Raw genomic sequence first — 14420 nt, forward strand, 5'->3', positions numbered from 1 at the left:
TAAAAATATCAGGCTTTTGCTCAGAGTTCAGAGTCTAGTGGGAAAGACAGACCTGTGACAATAAAATGGATAAAAGTTAAATAGAGATTGGTACAAAATTCTGGCACTGTGGAGTAAGATGGAATCACCTGAAGCAAAGGTCAGAAGAAATGTTATAGAGGAGTATTCACTATGTAGGGCTTTGAACTTGTAGGAGTTATTCCAAAATGCAGGAGAAGAGAATGACTCACAGAGTAGCTCATAAGTATGAAGCATCTTGACCCACACAGAAAAGCAAGAGAATTTCCACAGATGAGATAAATGAGGTTCACAGAGATCCAAGGTTTCACAGGTGGGAAGTGATGAAGGTAGAAGCCCAGTCCACATCGGTCTCCTTACTCTGTGGTACTATCAGGACACTGTCTTCACACAGTCTTGCACATAGCAGAAATAAGATCTTGGTGTCCATAACATCCTTGTATAGTATGAACAGATAATAAATTTATTTTAATATAAACACAAATAACATGCAAAGGCATCAACAAGGAACTCTACTAAAGATTTGACTGTGGGAATGGCAACTGCCATTTGTTCCATCATTTTGGATACATTTGGACAAAAATACCTTACTACTCGTTAAGGAGAAAGAAACTAGAACAATTCAATAGTTAACAGTTTAACTTAAACCTTAAGGAATTAAGACCTGAGTGGAGATAGGGACTCTGAAAAATAAGCCATTTGGCAAGCCTCATCCTTTCTTGTGAATAGAGCTATAATAGACATGACATTTCTTTGGTATTTCATCCCCTTTGGACATATATCCAGTAATGGCATTGCCAGTTCCATTTTCAAATTTTTGAGTATTATAGCTGTATTATGGAATGTCTCCCAAAGGCTCATATGTTTAAATGCTTGATCCTGGCCAGTGGCAGTGTTCTGGGAGGCTGTGGAACCTTTGGGAGTTTTGACCTAACTGGAAAAAGTGAATTATTGTGAGTTGCTGGGAGGACAAAATTTGAAGGTTGTGTAGCTTGGCCCTTTTATCTGTGTCTTCTGATTCACCTGGATATAAATAAGCCAAACCACAAGTTCCCAGTGCCTTGAAGGGTGCCTTCTGCCATGCTGCCTCGCCATGATAGATCGGATCTCCTAAACCATAAGCTCAAATACACCACTCTTCCTTTAAGTCACTTCTTGGCAGGTATGTAGTCACAGCAATGAGAAAATCACCACATTACAACTCTCCAAACTCATTTCCATAATAACAACACTAGTTTATAATTCCACCATCAGTGGTGCAAGTTTTCTCTTTTCTCCACATTCATCAACACTTTATATCTTTTTACTTTTTGATAATAGCTATACTAACAGGTGTGAAGTAATAACTCAATGTGGTTTTCACATGCATTTCCCTGATAATTAGTAACATTGAGCATCTTTTCATTTGCCTGTTGGCAACTTTTATAGCGATGGAAAATTACCTGTTCAGGTCTTTTCCCTACTGTGATGGTTAGTGTTAATTATCAACTTCACAGAATCTAGAATCACTTGGGATAACAAGCCTTTGAGAATGCCTATGGGGGATTATCTTGATTACTTTAATTGATGTATGATGACCCTTCCACTGTGGGTGGCATTGTTCCCTGACTAGGATCCTGGACTGTATAAGTGAAGAAAGGGGACCGAGAGGCAGGGGGGATGCATTCATTATTCTCTGTTCTAGTTATGGGTGTGATTTGACCAGCTGCTTCAAGGCACCGAAGCCTTCATTTTCCAAGAATAATGGAGTATACCTTGAACTGTGTGCAGAAATAAAACTTTTCTCCCTTAAATTGTTTTTAAAAGGTATTTTATCAAGCAACAAGGAAAGAAAATAATGCATTCACTTTCTAATCAAATTATTTGTGGCTTTTACTTTTGTAGCACTACTGCTGGTTTCTTTTGTTTTCCTTGCAATACATAAAAAGGCAAGGTAGTTCCTCTTTTATTTGTTTATTTGCTTATTTTTCTACTTCAATGATTTTTGTCAATTTATATTAATTATATTTAACAATGGGTTTCATAATGTTACCTCTTTTTAAAAAATTCATTTTACTTTTAATCATATGTATATGTATTGACATGTGTATAGGTACCTACAAAGACCAGAGGGGTCAGTCTCCTGGAACTGGAGTGACAGGCAGTTGTGAGCTGCCTAGTGTGGGTGCTAGAAATTGAACTCATGTCCTTTTGGAAGAATAATGCATACTTTTAACTGATAAGCCATCTCTCCAGTTAAGGTTATCTTTTTTATATGAGGCTATGTTATTTATTTTGACTCATAATTTTAAAGATCTCAGTCCATGATTACATGGCTCCATTGTTTTGGTCCTAAGATAATATTGGATATCATACCAGAAGGGTGTCTGTTGTGGGAGGCCTTCTCACTCCATAGAAACTTAGAAAAAAAGAGTAGATGAAGAGAAGAGAGACAGACAGACTAGGGACAGGCATCGTATCTCCAGTGCCCTACTTCCTCCAACTAGGTCCCATTTCCTAACATTTGTATCAGTCCCTATAACAATATTTGACAGGGGTCAAACCTTTAAAATGTAAGCTTTAGGGGAACATTGAAGATCAAAACTAGATTATAACTAGATTATAAATAACAAGATTATTTTCAAATGAGCACATCACTTTCAAGTGACCCTACTTCCTTATAACACAGCAATGTGCTAGAACACACATAGGATATATTCCTAGTGGCCCCAAACTGGCACTTACTCAAATGGATAAGGTATGAAAAATTCACATAACCAGAGTACTGTACAACAATCAAAATATCAAGCTATTGGCATATGCAGCCAAAAAGAAGGTCCTCACCACATCTTGGAGTAAAAAAAGCCAGGCATAGAAAATGTGCTTTATTTTTCCACTGGTGTTTACCAGTTAGTAAACCCAATTTATCCTGTTAGAAACCAGATGATACCTTTAGGATACTAACTCAAGGAAGCAACTGGGAAAATTATTTGGCACTGCTCATTTCATATATTTCAATATAAGATTTTTGTTAATTCTTTGATTACTTCATATATGCATGCATTTTGAGCATGTTTACATCCCAGTCCTCTCCCCAATTCCTCCAGATCCACCCTCCACTCCCCATCTGCTTAGAAATTCATTTACTCTTTATTTTTATCATCCACTTAGTCCAATTTGTGCTGCCCATCCACTAACGTGTGGTCAACCCACGAGACACCATACACTTAAAGAAAATTGCCTCTCCCTCTTTCATTTTGGTTTTTTTATCTAAATGCTAATTATTCAGATGCATCATTTTGTGTAAATAAACTGAACTGTTCCCTTATAACATACTTTCTTCCTTTTTCAATGTTTCTTTAAATAGAATCCCTCAGAACTCTGGGCAAGAACACTAAGACAGTGACAACGTTCCCCTTCCAGGCTTACCTTGCATAACATTCTTAGGAAGAGAATCCATTGCAAGCTAACTCGCTAGCCTTTGGAACAGGGCTTTGGTAGGGGAATTTTTGTTTAAGGGCTTCTGTTACCTGATGACGCATCACACATATATGTGCCTTTTCCTAAAAGCACTCCCCTCATCTTGAATGTTCTGAGCCCTGTTCTATATACTGTCCCTTAATCCCCTAAGTCTAAAGTCTCCCTGACTTATATCACATTGCCATCTCTTCAACTGAGACTGTAACAGGTGGAGCTAATGGTGGAAATCCAGGGCTCTCTGGCTGAGGGAGTCTTTAACTAAAACATTACCAGCGACAACATCTAATACTGATAGCTCATTATATGCCATATACCAACTAAAACATTGCCAACAACATCTCATATTGATAGCTCATTATATGACATATACCATTGTGTTTCATGAGTATTCATTCCACCAATACTTAAACTAACCCTTTGATGTATTTGCTATGACTATCAGCATTCCAAATGAGGAAACTGAGACTCAGAGAGATGAAGTGATTTATGTAAGGTGACACAGGTAAAAAGCAGAACTGGGATTTGAAGTAGATTGTGTCAGACATCCTAAAACCTGGTAGGTATGCTACTACAAGCACAGAAAACAGTGCTTGTCCATCCCCATTTCTCACTATAATTTTATAAATTTAGTCACCCGTTTGCATTGCAACTTTAGCTTGTTCCGCCCTCTGTGAAGCAGGAGCCCAGTGGCTGCTATGGAAGTCTCCAATCCCACCAGGCTGATAAACACAAGCGGAACACAAATCTAAACTAACTTTAAAATATAACCAAAGCACAGGAATATGGCTCAGTGGTAGAATGTGTCTCTTGCAGCTATAAGATCCTAGCTAGATTCCATCTGCAGTGCAGCTAGGATTTCTATTGCTGTGAGCTATTAATTATGTATTCAGTGTTCTGCCTGCATGTATGCCTACATGCCAGAAGAGGTCACCAGATCTTATTATAGATGGTTGTGAGCCACCATGTGGTTGCTGCGAATTGAACTCAGGACCTCTTGAAGAGCAACCAGTGCCCTTAATCTCTGAGTCATCTCTCCAGCCTGATCATGGCAAAAAGAAAAACATTTAATTGGGGTAGGTTACGTTTTCAGAGGTTTAACCCATTATCATCTTGGTGCAACAGAATAATGTGCAGGCAGACAAGGTGCTGGAGAGGAAGTTAAGAGAGCAGCATCTTGCTCATGCAACACGAAATGGTCTGAGACATATATGAGACCTCAAAGCCTGACTCCACAGTGACACACTTCTTCCACAAGGCCACACCCACTTCAACAAAGCCACACCTCCTAATGGTGCCACTCCACCACAGGAGGAAAAGAAAAAAAGACAAGGAAAGGAAAGGAAAAGAAAGAAAAGGAAAGAAAATACATATGCCAAAGGCATCTCAATTGCTTAGTACTAACAAGACTTATACATACTTGGGACTAGATATACGTGTTTCCTTTCAGATGTGTGAAGGTCCATGTGTCCATGCTCAAATGTATTTATACTTGACCAGGAATGTTTTGGTGCCCATATTTATGTACACATGTTTTCCTGTTCTGCTGAATGTGTGGAAAAAACTGTAACGTATTCTGTGTTTAGGAACATATGTAAAACATTCTATTATCATGCACAGGTGAAGCTAAGTGTACTGTGTGTTGAGGTACATGTGCATATTTTAATTAGTCCAAGTCTCTGAACAACAGTGTGGGTCTAAGTGTATGTAAGTATATTATCTGTATGTCTTTATGTGAAGCTATATACCTGTGTAGTCAGTATTCATCTATGTGGTTATGCGTTTGTGCATTTACATACATGTATGTATGTGCTTTTGAACATCTCTGTGTCACATATGTGTATGTGAATGTTGATACATTTGTAATTTGAGTTCAATAGTACTTATACATTACTGTGCAAGTATGTATATTAAAGTGTATTTTTACACATTCTATGTGACTCCACTTGCTTCATATCTGTGTAGAACTATAGTACATATCTATGTGTAATAACAATATACATATCTGGAGGAATCAAATTCATATGGAGTTTATACATTTTTGTATATGCTTATAAATAGATACCTGCTCTCTAGTTGGGCATTGGTGGCGCACGCCTTTAATCCCAGCACTTGGGAGGCAGAGGCAGATGGATCTCTGTGAGTTCGAGGCCAGCCTGGTCTACAAGAGCTAGTCCCAGGACAGGCTCCAAAGCTACAGCAAAACCCTGTCTCAAAAAAACCAAAACCAAACCAAACCAAGAAACCTGTTCTCTCCTGCAGCCAAACAACATGCCCAAAGGAAAGAAGACCAAGAGAAAGAAGGTGGCCCCAGCCCCCACTGTCATGAAGAAACAGGAGGCCAAACGGTGGTGAATCCTCTTTTTAAAAAAAGGCCTACCTAAGAACTTTGCATTGGATGGGACATCCCATCCAAAAGAGATCAAATGCTTTGTCAAATGGCCCTGCTACATTAGGCTGCAGCAGTAAAGGGCAAAGTAGCTCAAATTACCTCCTGGGATTAATCACTTCACCAAGGCCCTGAACCAGAAATAGCTACCCAGATGCTGAAGTTTGCCCACCGCTGCAGGTCAGAGACAAATCGGAAGAAGCAAAGCTGTTGGCCTGTGCTAAGAAGAAAGCTGTTGTGCTGCAAAGGGGACGTCCCAACTAAGAGATCAATGGTCCTTTGAACAGGGGTCAATACAGCCACCACATTGGTGGAGAACTAGAAGGCTCAGCTGGTGGTGACTGCCCATGATGTAGACCCGCACTGAGCTGGTGGTCTTCCTGCCTGCCCTGTATCAAAAGATGGGTGTCCCCTACTGCATCATCAAGGGGAAGACCAGGCTGGGGCAGCTGGTCCACAGGAAGACATGCACCACTGCTGCTTTCACACAGGTTAACTTGGAAGACAAGAGTGCTCTGGCTAAGCGGGTGGGAGTTATTAGGACCAACTACAATGGCTGACAGAATGATGAGATCCTTTGCCACTGGGGCAGCAATATCCTGGGTCCTCAATGTGTGACTCTCACTGCCAAGCTGGGAAAGGAAAAGGTCAAAGAACTCACCACTAAACTGGGTTAAATGTACACTGTTAAGTTTTCTGTGTATAAATATAACTTAAAAATACCCAACTAGGGATGAAAGAGGTATCTTAGTGGTCAAGAGCACTTGCTGATCCTACAGAAGATCTCAGTTTAGGCTGAGTGACTCACAACTTTCTATAACTCCAGCTCAGGGGATCCAATACCCTTTTCTGGTCTTAACTGACACCCACACATACCTGTTATATACACTCACATAAACACACACATACACATAAATTAAAACAACAATACCCAGCTACATTACAATCTCTTGGTTAGAATCTCACTTTGTTAGACCATACTGGTATTCCCATTCATGTCTTGAAGATTTCAGTCATTCACTTTATCATACCCTCCTATGGTCTCAGTCACTGATGAGTGTTTCTACATAACAAACTACCCCGAAACTCAACAGCTTCAAACAAGGAAGCAATGTGTTATTCCTGCATCCCTGACCAGTTCAGCAGCTCCTCTGCTTGCATACCCCCAGTATACCCATGCCTCTTGTGGTGGACAAGCTGGGACTGTGATTCCGTTTCGCTCTCAATAGGGGTTGTCTGGTTTTGTTTCTGGTTTGCCTCTAATGTGACATAAATGACAGAATATCATGAAAAGCAAACCAGAAAATACCAGGCCTCCAGATCAATATTCAAAATTTTACACCACTGCATTGTCCTCTTTCTTTTTGTCAAAATTAGTCACAGGGACAGCACAAGTTCTGAGAGGGAAAGGGCTGTGTGCTCTACAGCCCACATAACCGTGTTCGCAGAATGGCCAATGATAGCACCATGATACTTGAGAATGCTTTTGTGTTGCAGAGATCATATGATCCTTTCTGATCAGCTACACCCAAGCTTTGTCGTGAACAATATCTGTCCTTTTTTCATATCTCAAATTCCTAATTATTCAAACCATCCCACCCTAACGTTATAATATACTAATTTACTTTATAAATCAATTAGTCAGCCCTTCAAACCACTGGACCATCATTCTATTGCTCTTGACACATTTTTCCCTGTTTACCTACCTCTCCTTATCCATCTTCAACTACTTTTGTCCCTTATTCGAATCTCTTACAGCATCTAAGCAATTTTCCTGGTAAATGCAGCTCTCTGTCTCATCTGCATCTGCACTTGTATGCATGAATGATTTGAAGGAATACACACTGTTTTCCAACTTTGCATCTTTAGGTAGCAATTCCCACCCCAGGGCTATTAAGCTTACCCTAGAATTGCACTATAGTCTCAGAGCCCATTTATTCTGACACTCCTTGAGGAACATTTCACACTTTCTTCTCCTTCCAATCTCCAGCAACTACTCCTATACTCGGCAGATGACTTTGTCTCTTTAAGAATGTTTTAGCATTTTTGCCCGTGGATGCTCTTTTCTTGGATTAGGGATAGAAAGCTGAGATCAAACTTTTCCTGTATGTAAAATCACACTCCTTCCACCTATTCCAAGATAGCTATGAGAAGTTCTTACATTTGTCTTCAGCACTAACAGTTAGCTCTGGTCTAGGGGATCCAGCAGACCATTTCAACCATCAAGTACACCAGGATTTATCTCCATTTTAAAAGTAAATTATCAGGCAGGAGAGAGGGCTCAGTGATTAAGAGCACTGGCTGCTCTTCCAAGGGTCCTGAGTTCAATTCTATTTGGCATCTTATACTTAACATATTCAAAACCCAATCCCCTATTATCTCCAATCACAAACCAACTCCTCTATAATGAGAGATCTTGTCTCAAGAAGCAATACATCTGATAAAGAAATACCATACTTACCATTGCTTAATCTGACTCTCCTAGAATTACTAGAGCTCTTCTCTTTCTCTCAAAATTCTAGTCCAGCAAATCCTATTAGCTCTACTATCAAACTATATCCAGAATCTCCCTTTCTTTACCTTTAATTTGTTTTTGTCTTCAAAATTGGTGCAGGAGAATTGTCTGTATTCTGTCAATCATGTTATAAATGCTAATTGGCCAGGCAGGAAGTATAGGTGGGAAAACCAGACAGGAAGTAGAAATGATGTAATGAGAACAGGAGAATTCTGGGAAGGAGGACGTTGATTCCTCCTACTCCTGCCCAGATCACCGAAGCAGCAGGATGTGATCTGTCCCACTGAAAAAAGGTACTGAGCCACATGGCTAACATAGATCAGAAAAATGGGTTAATCAAGATGTGAGAGTTAGCCAGTGAGAGGTTAGAGCTAATGGGCCAATCAGCTTATAATTTATGGAGACCTATGTGTTATTTTCTTTGGGGCTAAACAGCTGGGGGACCTGGTGGGAGGACAGAAAACACAAACAAGCAGGCCTCTTCATGTTACAAAAATCTTGCAGAATAACCATGTGTGTGTTCATGTGTATATCAGCACGTATATATGTAGGTACATATGTGAGAGGGTATATGTGTTTATGAATGCATATATAGGGGATGGTGCATGTGCCTGCATGTGTGCATGCATGCAGAAGCCATAGGACAAACCTAGGCAATTTCTTAGGGTGCCATGCACATTTTTTCCTGAGATAAGAGCTCTCACTAATCTGGAACTTACCAACAGTTTTGGGTTTACTGCCAGTGAGCTGCAGGGATCTACCTGTTTCTGCCTCCCCAGTACTTACACCACCATGTCCAGCTTGTTAAATGTATTCCAGGGTTGAACTCAAGTCCTTATGCTTACTTGACATGCACTTTACCAACTGAGCTAACTCCCCAGCTCTAACGCAATACTTTTATAACATAGATTAGGCCATTCTTCTGCTCATTATCCTACCATGATTCTCTGCCTTGGAACAAAAGCGCAAGTCTTTAATAGCAACTAAAAAGACCTATACATTGCTGGCCATCACCACTCTCTCTGTTCAGATAGCTGCCTTCCAGACACGCTGGCTTCCTTACTGTTGCTTCAATATGCAAAGCATCGTTCTGCCCCAGGGCAACTGACCTCATTGTCTTCTCAGCCCAGGAATATCTTGACATAAGCAACTGTGTGCCTCACATTTCTACCCCTTTAATAATAATATTTTAAAAGATCCACTTAATTGGAACTTCCTTGGCCACTCTTACTCAAAATGTCAACTATTTATCTAGAATTCCATCCTTAAATTTCCTGTCTGTACCTTGTCATGAACATATTGATATCAAACCAATTACATGTGTGTTTTTAAACATCATCCTCTCACTTACTATAAAGTGAGATCCACAAAACTAGAAAATTTCAACTCCATACTGCCTAGAAAAACCCCAGTAACATAATATGATATGCATTCAATAAATGGTACTGAATGCAATTGGTAGGATAATCTATGTATGAGGATGTAGGTACGTATATCTGGTATCAAACTAGCTCTTCATATATGTACCCATAGATAGGTATGTAATACATGCATGTATGTAGCAAGTGACATGGTGGAAATTTGAGTAGGTTCTTGTTGTGTGTTTATGGTATGAATACTACTATACTAAATATTTTGCAAGAAACATGTCATTTAATCCAATCCACATGGCAGAAGTAGTGCACCGTTTAAAATCACCCTATAACCAGACTGTGTTTCCAAGTTCCTCCAATTCCTAGTTGTGTGACCATGGATAAGTACAATATCCCTCCCTTCAGAGACTTATTTTACTCACCTGCAAAATAATAGGTCCTACTTCATAGAGGTCTGAGGGTTAAATGAGGAAATATGTAGGAAGCCTAAAGAATAGTTGCTAGAATAGTGTAAACAGCAAGTAACATTTGCTAATACTCCCCAATCATATGTAAGTGAGCTAGAAATCTGAATTTGGTAGAGCAACAATGATAATAGGAGTATAATGGCTTCCATTTGCTGTGTGCCTAATATGTATTAATTAGGCCCTTTTCATACATTATGACAATATAGACATCCATATACACATATGTCTATGTCCTTATAAGCATACATTTTAAAATAGTAAACATTCAAATTATATAAAATAGTTAACATTCTAGGCGGTACATGAGGCAGGAGGATCTCTTTGAGGTCCAGAAAGGCCAGCCTGGTCTATATAGTGAGTTTCAGGACAGCCAGGGCTGCACAGTGAGACCCTGTCTCAAAAAAATTAAAATGAGAAAAAAATGAAATAATATTTAAAAACAAAAATTAATCTGCCTAGGATTATAAAACACTAAATGCAATACACATAACTGGTCTGTGTAAGGCCTGGGCAGGCACTCTCAATTACCTTGTGCTAATGTAGACATATTTTATGGTTAGTGTGTGCCTGTGCATGTCTTAGTGTATGTTCTATGTGCAATAGCATGTGAAGACATGTGGCTGTATGAGCTCATTGCCCCTAGGAGCATATGCATATTTTCAAGAGTACATTCTCGTCTGCTTCCAATTTCCAGGAGGATCTATACATGTTTTTTGGGGGTTCACCTTATTACTTAGCTTCTCTAGGATGACAAACTATAGGCTCATTGTCCTTTGTTTATAGCTAGAATCCACTAATGAGTGAGTACATACCATATTCATATTTTTGGGTCTGAGTTATCTCACTCAAGATAGTGTTTTCTACTTCCATCCATTTGCGTGCAAAATTCAAGATGTCGTTATTTTTTTACCGCTGAGTAGTACTCTAATGTGTAGATGTGCCACACTTTCTTCATCCATTCTTCCATTGAGGGGCATCTAGGTTGTTTCCAGGTTCTGGCTATTACAAATAATGCTGCTGTGAACATAGTTGAACAAATGCTTTTGTAGTATGATTGGGCATCTCTTGGGTATATTCCCAAGAGTGGTATTGCTGGATCCTGAGGTACATTGACTCCCAATTTTCTGAGAAACTGCCACACTGATTTCCAAAGTGGTTGCGTAAGTTTGCATTCCCACCAGCAATGGATGAGAGCATGGTGGTGGGGTGGAGAGAAGGGGAGAGGGAGAGAGGGGGGGAGGGTTGGGGAGAGCTTGGGGGAATGGGATGGTTGAGATGGAGGAAGGACAGATGTGGGGGCAAGGAAGAAGATATCTTAATTGAGGGAGCCATTTTGGGGTTGGCAAGAGGCTTGGCTGTGGAGGGGTTCCCAGGAGTCCACCGGGATGACCCCAGCTAGGACCCTGGGCAATGGAGGAGAGGGTGCCTGAAATAACCTTGTCCCATAGTCAGACTGATGACTATCTTGAATATCACCATAGAACCTTAGTCCAACGACAGATGGAGATAGAGACAGAGACCAACATCGGAGCACTGGACTGAGCTCCCAAGGTCCAGTTAAAGAGCGGAAGGAGGGAGAATATGAGCAAGGAAGTCAGGACCACGAGAGGTTGGTCCACCCACTGAGACAGTGTGCGTGAGCTAGTGGGAACTCACCAACTCCAGCTTGACTGGGACTGAAGGAGCATGAGATCAAACTGGACCCTCTGAATGTGGCTGACAATTGGGACAGACTGAGGGGCAGATAATGGCACTGGGATTTGTCTCTACTGCATATACTGGCTTTTTGGGATCCTATTCTCTTTGGATGCACACCTTCCTAAGCCTGGATGTGGGGGGGAGGGCCTTGGACTTCCCACAGGGCAGGGTGCCTTGCCCTCTCTTAGGACTGGAGGGGGTGGGAGGGAGGGTTATGGGGGAGCAGGAGGGAAGTGGGAAGAGGGGAGGAAATGAGAATTTGGATTGATATTATTTATAAAGTAATAAAAAAGAAATTAAAAAATATTTCTCACATACAAAGAGTACATTCTCATCATTTCCTTACCTGTTATTCTCCAGTATGGCCAGCAGAGGGGGCTGAGGAATTTTTGAAGAAACCTTCACTGCTTCCTTTGAAAAATTCATTCCTGAAAGGACAGCAATGGTTTATTATTAGCTTTTCATACTCTGTAATGAGAAAGCAGGCATACAGTCATACCTAGAATCTTTTTACCATCAAGGCCATATCTGTCTGAGAGCAGACAATTCTCAAAGGATGCTCATCCACTGAGCTGCCCAGCTCCTCCTCCACCTCTCCTATAGTACCACACATGGCTCATGCCCTGACTCTCCCTCTCTCAGAAACTAGACATTGCCTGAAAGATAAAGAGGTTTTGTCAAGATTTTTGTTGTTGCAGTTTTTTGTGTATTTAGTTTTCTGAGATGAACTCATAGTCCAGAGTGGCCAAACATAACCTCTTAATTGTTTGGCCTTCGTTCACCTCCCAAGAGCTGACATCACAAGCAAGAGTCACCATGCCAACCAAGTTCAGGTTCATTTTCTTGTAGAGATCCAATAGTTTCAGCACCATTGTTAAAAAAATATTCTTCCTCCATTAAATTGGCTTTGCTCTTTGCCAAAGACTAGCTGCCTATATTTGTTTATGTTCATTTCTGAGAATTTTCTTTTCTACTGGTTTGTCTGCTCTTTTGTTCCAGTGTGTAGCCAAGGCTGGCTTCAAAGTCAAGATCTTCCTGCATCCTCCTCCTTCAGCAAATCCTACCTACGTGTGCCACCACAATGGGCAGTTTGTCTAGTCTTGTACCAATTTCACAATATCCTGCTTTCTATCACTTTATAGCAAGTCTTGAAGTCACAGGCATAGTCTAAGTGTTCCAGTTTTGTCCTTCTTCAGGACTTTGCCATTTCAGGCCTTTGTCTTTCTATGTTAATTTGAGAATCAGTCAGTCAATACACACAGTAGTGGGGATTCCAGTTGGAACTGCACTGAGGCTACCAGGGAAGATGGCGAGAAGCAAGTTCTCAACAATCCTGTGTCTTTCCGTCCATGAACCCAGGCACCTCTCCGTGCATATGGATCATCTCTTCATTTTTCATCAGAATTTTAGTTATCTGCAGAGATATCCCTCACATTTTGTTAGATTTGTAGCTAAGCCTTTTAACTGTGCCTCTGATAGAAAAGATATTCATTTTAATTTAAAAATAGTTTATTTTGCTTATGAGGGCCGCAAATGGAGGCAGGTGCCAGTAGAGGCCAGAAGAGGATGTCAGATCCCCTAGAACTTGAGTAACAGGGAGTTGTTAGTCACATTATGTGGGTTCTGGGAACTGCAAGAGTAGCCAACACTCTTAACCACTGAGCCATCTCTCTAAAACCTCACTTGCTCATTTTGCATTGTAATTAGTCATTGCTAGTATACAACAAAGTAATTGATTGCTGTATATTAATAATTAATCCTGTCAGTTACATAAGGATTTTTTGTTTCGTTAGTGTGTTATACTATTCTTCATAGATGACTATGTCATTTGCAAAAAACCTATGCATGACATTGTTTTGGCTATCCTGGGTTTTTTGTTTTTTCATATAAGTTGATTATTGTCTTTTCCAGATCTGTGAAGAATTTTGATGGGGATTGCATTGAATCTATAGATTGCTTTTGGTAGAATTGCCATTTTTACTATGTTGATCCTCCCAATTCAAGAGCAAGGGAGATCCTTCCATTTTCTGGTGTCCTCTTCAATTTCTTTCTTCAAAGACTTAAAGATCTTGTCAAATAGATCTTTCACTTCCTTGATCAGAGTTACCCCAAGATATTTTATGCTATTTGTGGCTATCGTGAAAGGTGATGCTTCTCTGATTTCCCTCTCTGCTTCCTTATCCTTAGTGTATAGGAAGGCAACTGATTTTTTGGAGTTGACCTTGTATCCTGCCACATTTCTAAATGTGTTTATCAGCTGTAGGAGTTCTTTGGTAGAGTTTTTGGGGTCGCTTATGTATACTATCATATCATCTGCAAATAACGAAAGCTTAACTTCTTCCTTTCCAATACGAATCCCCTTGATCCCCTTATGCTGTCTTATTGCTATTGCTAGAACTTCAAGCACTATATTGAAGAGGTATGGAGAGAGTGGACATCCTTGTCGTGTTCCTGATTTTAGTGGGAGGAGAAAGGGGTACACTCATCCATTGCTGGTGGGAATG

General features: G+C 40.3%; 1 long non-coding RNA gene across 1 annotated transcript in view; it reads right to left on the reverse strand.

Annotated features, from left to right (window-relative positions):
* Positions 1-295: 295 nt before the first annotated feature.
* Positions 296-14420, reverse strand: part of LOC130868311 (uncharacterized) — a 55314-nt gene continuing 41189 nt past the window's right edge. The window contains exons 2-3 of the long non-coding RNA XR_009056517.1: positions 12263-12344; positions 296-454 (exon numbers count right to left, since the gene is read on the reverse strand). This is a non-coding gene — a long non-coding RNA (uncharacterized LOC130868311). The remainder of the gene's footprint in view (positions 455-12262; positions 12345-14420) is intronic.

This window comes from Chionomys nivalis, chromosome X (assembly GCF_950005125.1).
Source record: "Chionomys nivalis chromosome X, mChiNiv1.1, whole genome shotgun sequence".
NCBI lineage: Eukaryota > Metazoa > Chordata > Mammalia > Rodentia > Cricetidae > Chionomys > Chionomys nivalis.